Consider the following 15,026-nt stretch of genomic DNA (forward strand, 5'->3'; position numbering starts at 1 on the left):
TTCCTCGCTGGATCTCTTCGCCACCCAGCTCCGCGATCCTCTTCTCCAGTCTGTCTAACTCGGCCGCCAGATCCCACTTCTGACACCAATGTGACGACCGCCCAGGAGACACAGAGGCAGGAAGCATTTTCTTCAGAAAATGTGCTCTTTATTAGGCTTACTGCTCCCTATTGCATTTAAACTGCAAGGAGAGTGAAACCACAAAAACTGCCCTGGCTGGAAAAACCCTAGCCAGGTGATAAAACTCACTACACTACAACAAGACGGTGAAAACAGTGAACAGCCATATCTGCATAGCCCCTCCTACTACAGCAGAGGGGCCCCCCCCCCCGACATAACACTCCCCATGAACCCCGTGCTCGCCACAGTATTATTGTAAACAGGTAACATCTTCTTACCTTGTAATCCTGCTGAAGCGAGTGAGCGTTGGGTAAAAAAAAGAATGCAGAGGATGCCGGACCACCTAACCCTTCTTTAATTGGATACACCTTTAGGGATTGAGGATATCATGGGTTGTTGAAAAACTGTATGACAAAAAAGAAAGTCAATATATGTATAGAAACTGAATTTTCACTTACCTGTTCCACAGTGGCATACGGATACTCAAATACATACAGCTGCTGATGGATAGAAAGCAGGCCTCACACAGTTGCAAAAAGAAAGTCAAACAGTTCAACATAGATACAAAGCCAGCCACAGCTTTAGAAGGAAAGAAAACCAAAACGCCAGAGATGCAGATGGACATGCAGACAGCCACACATTTGGAGATTGACGATGAGACTGTGTTGGGGCAAGGCAGCCCATCACCAGTGTAAATTTGTATCTATGTTTGAAGATACATTACATGTATTATTGTGAACAGGTAAAATGCTTTTACCTTGTAATCCAGCTGAAGTGAGTGAGCGTTGGGTGAAAAAAGGAATGCAAACAGAGGCGGAGCACCTAACCCTTCTTGCTGGATACACCTTCAGGGATTAAGGATAATATGGATACCAAAGAACCTGTATGACAAAAAAGAAAGTCAATATATGGATAGAAACTGAATTATCACTTACCTGTTCCACAGTTGTATAGAGAAACTCACATACATACAGCTACTGATGGATAGAAAGCAGGCCTCACAGTTGCAAAATGAAGACAAACAGTTGTACATAGATAAAAAGCCAGCCACAGTTTCACATAGAAAGAAAACCAAACAAACAGAGATGCAGATAGACATGCAGACAGCCACACATTTGGAGATTGACGATGAGACTGTGTTGGGGCAAGGCAGCCCATCACCAGTGAAAATTTGTATCTATGTTTGAAGATACATTAAATGTATTATTGTAAACAGGTAACATGCTTTTACCTTGTAATCCAGCTGAAGTGAGTGAGTGTTGGGTGAAAAAAAGAATGCAGAGGAAGCCGGAGCACCGAACCCTTCTTAGCTGGATACACCTTCAGGGATTAAGGATATCATGGATACCAAAGAACCTGTATGACAAAAAAGAAAGTCAATATATGGATAGAAACTGAATTATCACTTACCTGTTCCACAGTGGCACACGGATACTCACATACATACAGCTGCTGATGGATAGAAAGCAGACCTCAGTCAGTTGCAATAAGAAAGTCAAACAGTTGAATATAGATAAAAAGCCAGCCACAACTTCAGAAGGAAAGAAAACCAAAACGCCAGAGATGCAGATGGACATGCAGACAGCAACACATTAGGAGTTTGACGATGAGACTGTGTTGGGGCAAGGCAGCACTTAACCGGTGTAAATTTGTATCTATGTTTGAAGATACATTAAATGTATTATTCTAAACAGGTAACATGTTTTTACCTTGTAGTCCAGCTGAAGCGAGTGAGCGTTGGGTAAAAAAAAGAATGCAGAGGAAGCCGGACCACCTAACCCTTCTTTAACTGGATACACCTTTAGGGATTGAGGATATCATGGGTTGTTGAAAAACTGTATGACAAAAAAGAAAGTCAATATATGTATAGAAACTGAATTTTCACTTACCTGTTCCACAGTGGCACACGGATACTCACATACACACAGCTGCTGATGGACAGAAAGCAGACCTCAGTCAGTTGCAATAAGAAAGTCAAACAGCTGAACATAGATAAAAAGAAAGCCACAGCTTCAGATGGAAAGAAAACCAAAAAGCCAGAGATGAGGACGGACATGCAGACAGGCACAGATTTGTAGATTGATGAGTTGACTGTGTTGGGGCAAGGCAGCCCATCACCGTGTAAATTTGCATCTATGTTTGAAAATATATTAAATGTATTATTGTAAACAGGTAACATGCTTTTACCTTGTAATCCAGCTGAAGTGAGTGAGTGTTGGGTGAAAAAAAGAATGCAGAGAGAGTCGGAGCACCGAACCCTTCTTAGATGGATACACTTTCAGGGATTGAGGATATCATGGATTCCAGTGAACCTGTATGACAAAAAAGAAAGTCAATATATGTATAGAAACTGAATTATCACTTACCTGTTCCACAGTGGCACACGGATACTCACATACATACAGCTGCTGATGGATAGAAAGCAGGCCTCACACAGTTGCAAAAAGAAAGTCAAACAGTTCAACATAGATACAAAGCCAGCAAAAGATTCAGATGGAATAAAAACCAAAAAGCCAGAGATGCAGATGGACATGCAGACAGCCACACATAAGGAGATTGACGTTGAGACTGTGTTGGGGCAAGGCAGCCCATCACCAATGTAAATTTTTATCTATGTTTGAAGATACCTTAAATGTATTATTGTAAACACATAACATGCTTTTACCTTGTAATCCACCTGAAGTGAGTGAGCGTTGGGTGAAAAAAGGAATGCAGAGGGAGCCGGAGCACCTAACCCTTGTTAGCTGGATACACTTTTAGGGATTGAGGATATCATGGGTTCCTGAAACACTGTATGACAAAAAAGAAAGTCAATATATGGATAGAAACTGAATTATCACTTACCTGTTCCACAGTGGCATACAGAAACTCACATACATACAGCTGCTGATGGATAGAAAGCAGGTCTCACATAGCTGCAAAATGAAGACAAGCAGTTGTACATGGATAAAAAACCAGGCACAGTTTCACATAGAAAGAAAACCAAACAACCAGAGATGCATATGGACATGCAGACAGCTACACATTTGGAGATACACCTTCAGGGATTAAGGATATCATGGGTTCCTGAAAAACTGTATGACAAAAAAGAAAGTTAATGAATGTACAGAAACTGAATTATCACTTACCTGATCCACCATGGCATACGGATACTCACATACATACAGCTGCTAATAGATGGAAGGCAGGCCTCACACAGTTGCAAAAAGAAAGTCAAACAGTTGAACATAGACAAAAAGCCAGCCACAGCTTCAGATGGAAAGAAAACCAAAACGCCAGAGATTCAGATGGACATGCAGACAGCCACACATTAGGAGTTTGACGATGAGACTGTGTTGGGGCAAGGCAGCCCATCACCAGTGTAAATTTGTATCTATGTTTGAAGATACATTAAATGTATTATTGTAAACAGGTAACATGCTTTTACCTTGTAATCCAGCTGAAGTGAGTGAGCGTTGGGTGAAAAAAGGAATGCAGAGGGAGGCGGAGCACCTAACCCTTCTTAGATGGATACACCGTCAGTGATTGAGGATATCATGGATTCCAAAGAACCTGGATGACAAAAAAGAAAGTCAATATATGTATAGAAACAGAATTATCACTTACCTGTTTCACAGTGGCATACGGATACTCACATACATACAGCTGCTGATGGATAGAAAGCATGTCTCACACAGCTGCAAAATGAAGACAAGCAGTTGTACATGGATAAAAAACCAGGCACAGTTTCACGTAGAAAGAAAACCAAACAACCAGAGATGCAGATGGACATGCAGACAGCCACACATGTGGAGATTGATGATGAGACTGTGTTGGGGCAAGGCAGCCCATCTCCAGTGTAAATTTGTATCTATGTTTGAAGATACATTAAATGTATTATTGTAAACAGGTAACATGCTTTTACCTTGTAATCCAGCTAAAGTGAGTGAGCGTTGGGTAAAAAAAGGAATGCAGAAGGAGCCAGAGCATCTAACCCTTCTTAGATGGATAAACCTTCAGGGATTGAGGAAATCATGGGTACCTGAAAACCTGTATGACAAAAAAGAAAGTCAATATATGGATAGTAACTGAATTATCACTTACCTGTTCCACAGTGGCACACGGATACTCACATACATACAGCTGCTGATGGATGGAAGGCAGGCCTCACACAGTTGCAAAAAGAAAGTCAAACAGTTAAACATGGATAAAAAGCCAGCCACAGTCATAATATTGCTCAAAACCTGTAGGACTCACCAATAATATTACAAGAGGAATACCCTTAAACATGTATGCATCCCCAATAAAACTTTAATATATATATATATATATATATACATATATATTAAAAAAGAACACCCAACTGCTACAAGGTGTACTCAACCAAAGATGGACATTAACATCTAAAAACTCACCATTAAGCACATTATTATATCATTATTATTCCAGATTATTGCTCTAACAATCACTAAACCACCTATTAATGGCAGCGTGACCCCTTCCATTCCATCACCTACACCGCCCATCTGAACCACAATTACATCACCTCCAGCTTCACTGCCTGCTCTACATAAATTGACAAACAAGAAGTAATTTGTACGCCTACCCGACTCACGACAATGCACGCCAAACACTGGATCCCCTTTGTGTGCCAAAAGCAGAAGTGGGCTAGTTACTAGTGACTTTGGAGCTTTTATTGTCCAGTAGAACATGCAGCGTTAACAACTATTTTTCTAAGCTTATCTTAGCAACAAATTGCCTTTCTTCTTGCCCATGCAATGTACTTTGAAACAATAAAAATAAAAAAAAATAAATCAAGCAAAGTGATTAAAAAAAATAAGTACTGCTCACAGTATGTCTCAGTCCCACCTGGTGGTGACAATAACCCCTTTGTCTATGACGTCTATGATTATAAACTATGTTATGGACAGACACAGTCTCGATTCAAGCAAGGAAACAGCAGAAAATAACTTACCTGACTGGTGTGCTGAGGATATTTAGTCGGTTAGCAGACGTGAAAACCTGAAAACTGATGCTCCCAGGGCCTCCACATGGCCTCCACAAGGCCTCCTAGTTAGTAAAGCAAAGGAATGTAAAATTAACACACACAGCAGACAACACAAGAAAAACTGGCTAAGATAAACAGGCCAAAGCTAATGTTAAAGAATATTAAGACATACAAGCAACATGAGAGCTCTAAGACTAGGAGAAACTGCATGTGAACAAAGATCATTCAAGAGAACACACATTACAGTATTACATATGTTCCATGGAAACCAGCTTTCAGGGTCTTCTCAGACAATGCTAGCAAATTAACCTTCAGCGGAGTGAATCAGGCTGTCTTACTAATGACCAGAAGAAACATTCATTCGTTTGTACATCAAAGCACATTTTCACTTGAGTTTGGGGAACTCTGTCAAGTAAGTTTCTTGAATGGATCAGCAGATATTCACTTTGCCCCTCTTCTCACTCACAACACTCAAAACTCTGAAACTACAATCCTTTTCTCAACATTTTCAGTCCCTTTCCATTTTGACGGGGATATTTAATAAAAAATAGCCAGAATTCCTACATCAGGTGTCATGGATGGTAAAAGACCATCTATAAAGTACAGAAACATAAAACACTCACCGAGATAAGGAGCTGCTGATGTTAGTTATAAAGGCATTAAACCTATCGAAGAACAGAGACAAAAGGAAAATCAATGACTAACCTCACCTTCCTCACTTTAAACGAATTGATTTATATTTTTCGAAACACACATGTAGCCCATTTTCATAACACATAAATCATTAATGTGACACTGTCATAAGATATGCCTATTTTAAAACTTTTTATGTAATACTGATTCAAAGAAACATCCATAAAGCATATAGGTTTCTCAATCAAGTTGTAAGAAGTGCAAACACAGAAACAAACAAACAAAAAAACAAGAAAAAAGAGAAGCTTTCTACAAAAGAAGAACAGCTCAAAACTTAATATGAATAAAACATACACAAAGCTTAGTTGAATATATAAAGAAAGAAATGATAGCAAACTTACAATCTTAGAATCTAGTTCCTTCAATGACGGTTTTCATTCCAGTGAGGCCTAAAGTTAGCCACAACCAAACCACCGTGCTACTCTTGGATTCCCTCCTTTTGGCTTGTAACTTTTGGCATACATCCAATATACTGCCACATGGTGGATGGAGTAGGAATTACCATGAAAAAAAACATGGATGAACATAAATGGGTTTGGAGTAGACCCAAGTGGAAGGAATTTTATGCCAATATAGAAAATAGACAATAGGCAAGTGGCTTAAAGGTCCAACCACAACAGGCCCAATGAGACTAGGGATGCACCCATCAGATAATAGAATAGAATATTGGTCCCGATATTAACAAAATGAGTTGATCGGATATTGGATAATTAGGCTGATCCATGGGAATGCGATATATGTACAAAATCTGTCATCAATATTTTAAATAAAAATGTATAAAATCTGTATAAAAATAGAGGTTTTCCTTGTCACTGTCACCTTTGGCTTGTTCACTGGGGGTCTTAGGTTTTCATGTCTTCTTTTGTTGTTGATTTCTTGTCTTTTTACTGATTACTGATTCTGTAAAATAAGTTTGACATGATTTAATTTGATAATATAAAACTTTCTCCAGATTAATAAGGGCATGCAATTTCTGTCATGTTGCACAGCAAATTTGCACTTGTCAGCACAGCGTTGATTTAACTGGAGCAGCCGGCTCAGTTAACTCAAAAGCCACGAAGAAGACGGGTGCACGGGGAATCCCTCACATGCAGCCAAGCTCACAAGGCCAAACTCTCTACTGACGGTTTGTCTCTCAAACGTGTCCAAAATCAACAGATTGCCTCTTTACTCACAAAATATTAGTATATTCCAGATTTAAACTTAAGAGAGACAAAGGAGACAAAATCTGAACCACTCACTTGAAAGCTTTTGCCTGTAATATTGGACAACTGAGAGCAACAGGGATGAGGAACAACATCATATCCACAAAGCGAAAAGGGTGAGACTGCCTTCATCACTATGCTTTATTGTAATATCATAATGAAGCTTTTGTGTATACTCTGCTTTTATCTTACAGTTGTATGATGAGGTTGATGCCATCCATCCTCTGATGGTGTATATTTGTCACTGCTTCAGCTGAAACAATGCTGGGAGTTTTTCTCTAAAGGAGTCCTTGTTGATTTTTATGAGATGCTCAGCAAAAGTGTAAGCACACCATTTTCATCTCTACAAGTAGACCAACATAATACTCTCAAATTTATTGATGCTCCAAGATATGTATAGTTTTTAAGAGAAGGTGCTTCAGTGTGTAACTAATGTTACACTAAATTATGTATTCCCATGATGTTTTTGAAATGGGCCGTTGTAAGGGATTCCACTGTTTTGGAAAACTGGTAAAAGGGGGAGGCCAGAAAAGCACACAGGGGTTCAGACAGGAAATGGGACTGAGACATGGGCAGGACATAGAACGGGGGCCAGACAAGAGATGACACTGGAGACTGGACAGGAAGTGGAACACGAGATTGGACACAAGACCAGACAACGGGCATAGACAGAGACTGGACACATGACTGGATGAGAGGCTATACAAGGAGGCTGAAACAGGGACTGGACTGGGACTAGTGTTGAACACATAATTAAACAAAAGTAGACTTAAATGTTTTTATTTAAGGTAATTTCACATTGTCTCCAGTTATAAACCCTTGAATACGGAGGTTTGTTTATATATTTATATATCCTGAACGAAATTCTGTCAAAATTCCCTCCTTAACCTGAAAAAAATATTTTTTGAATTGAAAACAATGAATTAGTTTAAGAAAAGAGAATGTTTACAACAATCTATGAGCTTAAAAGTAACTGAATGTATATGAATAACTAAATAACAGATATGAAAGAGAAATTATTCTATACTTAGTGTTGCTGGCAAATACAGTTTTGCGCTGGCGCTTATAATCTGACACAGGACATATAAATCTTTTGTTGTGATGGTGTAAAATGTGTTGTTTCACCAGCTGTGTTTTTTTTTTTTTTTTTGTAAAAGAACAAAAAAGAGAGAACTAAGCAACTCTACCAAACTGTCTCTTTTAGGGTCACTTTGCTGGTCCCAAGCCTGGATAAAGGAGGAGGGTTAAATGTAGAGTAGCAATTCCACCTCACATATGTCTTTTGTTTAAATTTGATTTGCTAACATTTAACAACAAAACAAAATAGGTTTATGTAATTCATGTAAAAAATATTTATGTAATGTGAGTCTAGACAAAACATTAAAAACTAAACCATTTCTGTAGTTCTATGCATATTTAGGGTGTTTACTCACTGTTTTCTCTCCCACAACGTTATTCCTTTATTCTACAGCTTCAAAACTTATTGGACAGCCAATAGCTACTTTCCTTACTGAGGAGTTGGCAGCACTGTTTTGAAGGAGACGCGGAACTGCTGCTCGAGGCGTTATTCGACATGGTCTAGCGACCATTCCTACGTTGTAGTCTTTGATATTAGCTGTGTCTTATTTATCTTAGGGAGCAGAAAGCACAAGGATTACAACTGGCTCAGCGAGTCGTTTACCCAGCTCTTCGCGCTCCACTGCTGGCTGCCGGTCAGGTGCTCTACCGCAGAGGGGCCTCATCCGAGCCGGCTGGGGTCCGTCGTCCTCTCTGGGAACATCGAGAAGGTGCTACGCCAGGACTGGCTGTCCCTTCCCAGTCACACCGGTCAGGTTGGTGAACTGGATAGTGGGCAGAGAAGTGATTTACATGATTTCCTCGATTTCAACCATTTATGCAGTCATTTTATTCATCGTATTGCAGACAAACCCTGCAGTATCAAGACTCTCGACACAGATTGTTCCGGCTGTCCGAGTACAAGCAATCTAGCCTGTTAGATGAGATCCAGTAGTGGAGTTATGACTTCCTTAGTTATCTATCTATCTATCTATCTATATATATATATATATATATATATATATATATATATATATATATATATATATATATATTATTTATAAATACTGTAGCCGTTACACTTATAAGGGAGCCAGTATGTTCCTGAGACAAGGAATACGCAGCTGTGATCGTGTTAACCAGCAGCATCACAGCTAGCTTACTGTACTTCATGATGGAACATCTTAACAAGCAAACATCCATCACTTAAAAACACTATTCAGAGATTATTCAGGATATCAGTCTTCTCCTGTGTTCAATGTGTTTGTTGTAGTCCATATATATCCCTCTGGTTGCTCCCTATACATATCTCAATCAATCGGTTCATGCTAGTAGGCTGTTGAAATGTCCAGGTGGTGAAGCTAAGGGTCATCTGCATCAACCTGAAACTGTGATTCTGTTGAACTCCTTGCCTCTTTAAAGCTCTCTGGTACATTACAGACCCTGTAACAGTGGTCAGTATTGATCAGGTCTGGTCTTCAATATCTGACGCAGTCAGCTAAATACTTTTTAGAGAAATTCCTTTCTCTTTTTCATGTTCAAGATGGCATTTAAACAGAGGGAGACAGACACATTATCCAGTTTGAGACTTGGACATTTTCTGGAGTCTGATTAACACAGTTACCTGTTGGCATGGGAGGGTACACACCTCTCCCCATGGAAATAATCAGGTGCCATTGCCTGGTCAATTTTAATCTGGTGTTCTGTAACACATTTTGAAAAATTGCACAAGCCTGTGTTTAAGAACTTTCTCTGGATAGTAGACTAGGTATAATGGACTGTTCTTGTCGTACCCTACAAAGATTCTCTTTCACATTTTGAATCTAGCTTGGTTATGCAAGGAGTCCGTCTTGCTTGACCAGCATGTCCAGCTGCTGTTATAGAGGCAGTCCAAACTCCAAGATGAGACAGGATGGAGCCTGTGACTCCTCCAGCAGGGTCGTCTTAGTTACAGCACTAACGGTGCACCAGACAGAAGGAGGTCGTCGTCTGCAAACCTGTGCTAGAGGGAGCTTTTCCTGGCCACACTGCTCCTCCACCAACAGACGGTTTTCACCTCTGCTAACCAGTTCAAGGTTTCTCAGCTCTTCGCCTTCATCTGCTTCGTCACCGAGGACGACTGCTCAGGCCAGTGTTTTTATTGTTGGAGATCCTATTGTAGAAGTCCCTACTTTACAGTGTTTAATATTAGCTTTGTCTTATTTACCTTTACTTTCATCTTTTAAAAGGTTAGGCCTTCTCCCTGTCAACAGGTCACATGGAGTTGGTTCAAACGGCTATTTAAGCCCCTGTTGGCAATGACTGCAGTGGTCGTTACGGCATATGTCCAGAATTCTTTAGATAAATTGCTGATAGCATGTATCTTTCCATATCAAATAGGGGTTTCCAATTTCTCTCAGCTGTATCATTTTGATGTAGTGAGTAAGGTGCAGAGGTCTCATGTCTTCATGCCCTTCTCACTGAACAATGACTGAAAATCCCTTGCTGTGAACTGTGCCCTTATCTGAAAAAATACATTTTACTGTTCCAAATGGAGATGAATCTGCCAAGCATCGCTCAGTACCTTTAATGGTTTTACGCTTCGTTTCCCCCACCACCCGATTTATGGCTCAGTTCTATGCATTACCCAAATCTCAAGTTCTGAAGCTAAATGCTTGACTGCTCGAATTTTCATTAATAACCTTTCAGATTTATTCATCCCTTTCCAATTTCACCCTAAAGATCTAGAGCAGGTAACAGATGACCTGTAGACTGTGCTCCGTTCTAGCCTTGACAATATTGCTCCAATCAGAATCAAAGAAATTTGGTAGAAAAAGCTAGCAGCATGGTATAATGACCAGACATGTATTCTGAAACCGATCACTTGTAGCTGTAAATGTCAACAGTGACGTCTTATTTATCTTATCCAGTTGTTGTAATCGTTGAGCTATCCACTACCTGTGTTACTGTACAGTACTTTCTCTAACTAACCATCGTTTGCGTTTCTGTCTCAGTGTTTACGCTTTAGAAACAGGGCTTGCAGAGTTCTCCAGACGCTCTGAAAGGAGGTAGTCAATTCTTCACCAACATATCCAGCTGCTGTTGTTCCACTGATGGATGATGAGGCTGGAGACTGCCTGTGACTCCTCCAAACGCTGTCGTCTTAATTTCAGCAGTATTGGCGCACAGGTCATCTTACCTCTGCTAGCCGGTTCGAGGTCCTCAGCTCTTTGCCCTGAGGACTTCTCAGTGATGAAGCAGGGGAAGGCGAAGTCAGTGTTCTCGTTGTTGGAGATTCTACTGTAAAACGTATCAGTGTCCAAAAAGTAATGCCACAGTCCTACATATGAAACATATGGTGGGTTTGTTACCTTGAGATATGAGAGGGTTTTAGAACGCGGTTCTAAAGCCTTCCGCTGGCATTACGTTTACTGCAGTATTAAAGTGTGTGTTTCTACATTCTTAAGGTTCACTCACAGAGTTGATTCTTTAAGTGCGGAGACGCGAATCCGACTTGCACCGTTTCACGAGATTACCAATATTCCTCTGGGTCCAGAGTTTTCAGAGACAGGATCAGAAATCAACAGAGGCGGCCGCCGTCATACCAATGAGTGATTCTGAGTCAATTCGGGCGCTCTACTGACTCTGAGACTCTGTACCCAGTTGCTTTATGAGTTTAGAATACACAGGAGGATGCAGGACGCCGTATCAGAGGGTAGGGATTTTCAAAACATTGCCTTAACATGATTCTCACAGTTGCGTCTCACCGTTGTCTGAACTGAAAATTTCTCGGGATCTGGATTTGCTTTAAAATCAGAAGATATCAGAAAATCAGAAGAGAATTTTACATTTTTCAGAGAATTTATTAAAATTTCTAAGACAAGATTTTAGAATTTTATTTTCAGTACTGTTGAGTATTTTGTGAAGGAGTTCGAGTTTATTAATAATAATAAAAAAAATAACCTATGATTTTAAGGTAAGGTTGTAAACTAAGCGATTGGCTAATGGGATGGAATAAATAGGAATGTATGTAAACTATGAACAGAATAATGTTTTTTTTTTTTTTTTTTGTGTGTGTGAGTTCTCAGACTGTGCCTCCAGGTCCACCTGCTGCAGCTCCAGAAAGTGCACCCCGCTGTTCAGAGAGCGCCTCATCCAGGTTCTTCACCTGAACCCATCGAAAAAGTCCAGCAGCCGCCTGACTGATGAAGTTACCAAGCTGAGCTGAGAACTTTGAAGCAGCGTATAGCGGAATCAGGCTGTCTGACGCAGAGACAAGTAAAGGCATCGGTTTGGAAGATGAGGATGGCGTATGGTTGCGCTTTTTCTGTCTTTTTTTTGTTGTTCTTAACACTTCTCCCTGGGCCGTTTACTGGTGATAGGATAGCTGTGATGTCTACTGTAACACCATGACCAATTCCCTCTCCAGTTGCTTCCCCAATCAAGAAAAAGATGAAACAAAGCGACTCATCTGAACTCCCAAAAATGGCAGACCTGGAAAGAGCTCACCATGGAGGAACGAGCTCACTGTGTCTTCTGAAGCCAGAAAGACATGTGCAACTCACTGCAGGTCCTCATTTTCAAGCTCCAGCAGCTTCTACTGAAGGTAAGCAGGGCCAGCAGCCCCATCTCCTGCTTTGGTTCCAGCCTTCGGTTTTTCATTGATTTTAGCTCCTTCACTTCTAAGAGAAGAACAGCTTTTCTTCTAGTTCAGAAGTCTTAAACTTTACTTTATCCAGCTCAGTTGAAAGTCACCATCTCGGGCACTGTACACCTCATCTCTTCACCCCAAGAAGCAGAAGAGCTGTTATCTTCTCTGTCTGGGAGCAACATTATCCCTATGCAATTCTCAGGATTACTGGTTAAGGTAAAGGTGCACGTATTTGTCACTGTAATATGTACAGTGAAATGTGTCCTCCACATTTTACCTGTATCTGTAGTAGTGAACTATGGGCAGTGAGCACACACACAGCCAACTCCAGCGCCCATGGAGCAGAGAGGGTGAAGGGCCTTGCTCAATGGCCCAACAGTGGCAGCTTGCTGAGCCCGGGTATCGAACCCACAACCCTGTCATCAATAGCCCGGAGCTCTAATCGCTGAGCCTCTGTATATCTACCATCTTAGTTTTTAGATGCGTAAGTTTATGCCTACTGTTCTCTTCTCTTTAGGTGAGAAACCCTCTTTTATATTTCTTTTATTTTCCTTGTACATCTTGGCATTTAAAATAATGTAGATATGTTGTATAATAACAGGGGTGCAGTGCGACTTCTCGCTGCTATGCTCATGCTGGCTAACGTTTCATGGCTCAGTTATACAGCTCTGGCAACAAATTAGACTACTTGGACATCTTTGTCCTTACATTTGCATTTCTATGTGTATGGCAGCCATTTTATTTCAGGCATTTCATCAAACAAAGCTGAGTTACCTGAATTTGCACAATATGAATGCTATAGTCACCCAACATCAATGTGAAAGACTAGTGGAGAGCCAACCTGTGATTGACAGTGAAGGTTATTTCTCCATAGTGAATTTTGAATAAAGGAGACGGTCATTCGCATCACATGTGGTACATGGGGTGAAAAGAAATTGTAATATCAAGGTCCCAGTTAGCCCCAAAGAGGAATGCTCTCAAAGTTCAAATATAAGTACTTGGTTTACATTTTAATAACTTCTTTTGTATTGTAACTATTTCCTTGCATTATTTGAGATGTCATTTCTTCAAATAACTGTTCCAAATAGCAATGTTTTATTTGGAATTTTGGGGAAATGTTGTCCATGGTTTATGAAATACAGTTTAAATGTTAATTTCCATATACACATTGCCTATAAATAGTAAAACCAGAGAAATTGATCATGAAGTGTCGTCTCTTAATATTTACGGAGCTGTATGTTGGGTCTGGAATTGACTAGAAAAAGTAAGTAAATTGTTTGTTTTGCTTTTTGACAATACATCTTATCTCTTATCTCAAGCCAGTCAAGTTCCTTTTTAAATGGTGCCGCATATTAATATCACATTGTTTCTGATGAGCTTTTTCTTTTTTTTTGGTTTTATATTGTATGTTATTACATACAATAAAAAAATTAAAATAGTTGATTAAAAAAATGAGGCCCAAAGAGTAATGCCATGATCTCCTGTTTTCCACATGCCCGTTTCCTGGATGTCACCAGACAGCTTCCCTTGGCTCCCTTGCGTGACCTCTTCGGCACCATCGTTCTCTGATATTCTCCCTGACGTACCGAGATCCTGAAGCAGCAAAGATTCTTTCACATTTTGAATCCTGTTTAAGTGTAGCATACTGATCCAAATGCTTTCATCTTTTAAAAGATTAGGTTTAATCCCTGTCTACGTGTCATATGGAGTTGGTTTGAAACTGCTATTTAAGCCCCTGTTTCCAATGACTGCAGCGGTTACAGCATATGACCAGATTTCTTTAGGTAAGTTGCTGCTAGCATGCACCTTTCTATATGAAATAGGGACCATCCCTACTTTATAGTCTTTAATATTAGCTTTTGTCTTATTTCTTATCTAGTTGTTGTAATCCTTAAGCAATCTGCTACCAGTGTTACTGTACAGTACTTTGTCTCACTAACCATTGTTGGCATTTCTGTTTGTGTTTACTTCTGAGGAACATGGCTTTCAGGGCTCTCTGAACGCTCTGCAAGGTTGTCAAGATTGACCAGCATATCCAGCTGCTGTTGTAGTGCCAGTCCAAACTCTACAGATGGAAGACGAGGCTGGAGACTGCCTGTGACTCCTCCAACAGGATCGTCTTAATTACAGCACTACCAGCGCGCCAGACACAGAGGGTCGTCGTCTCCATTCCCGCACTGGAGAGCCAACAGAGGTTCAATTTATCAATCTTAACTTTTCATGTTCTTTGCTGCATCCTGTAACATGAAAACATCATAATTACAGTGACCAAGGATTTCATGCTGTGTTTGAATATTGTAAAGCACATTGCAGCCGCCACCACCACCACTGTGAT

Source organism: Salminus brasiliensis, chromosome 1, assembly GCF_030463535.1.
Source record: "Salminus brasiliensis chromosome 1, fSalBra1.hap2, whole genome shotgun sequence".
Classification (NCBI taxonomy): domain Eukaryota; kingdom Metazoa; phylum Chordata; class Actinopteri; order Characiformes; family Bryconidae; genus Salminus; species Salminus brasiliensis.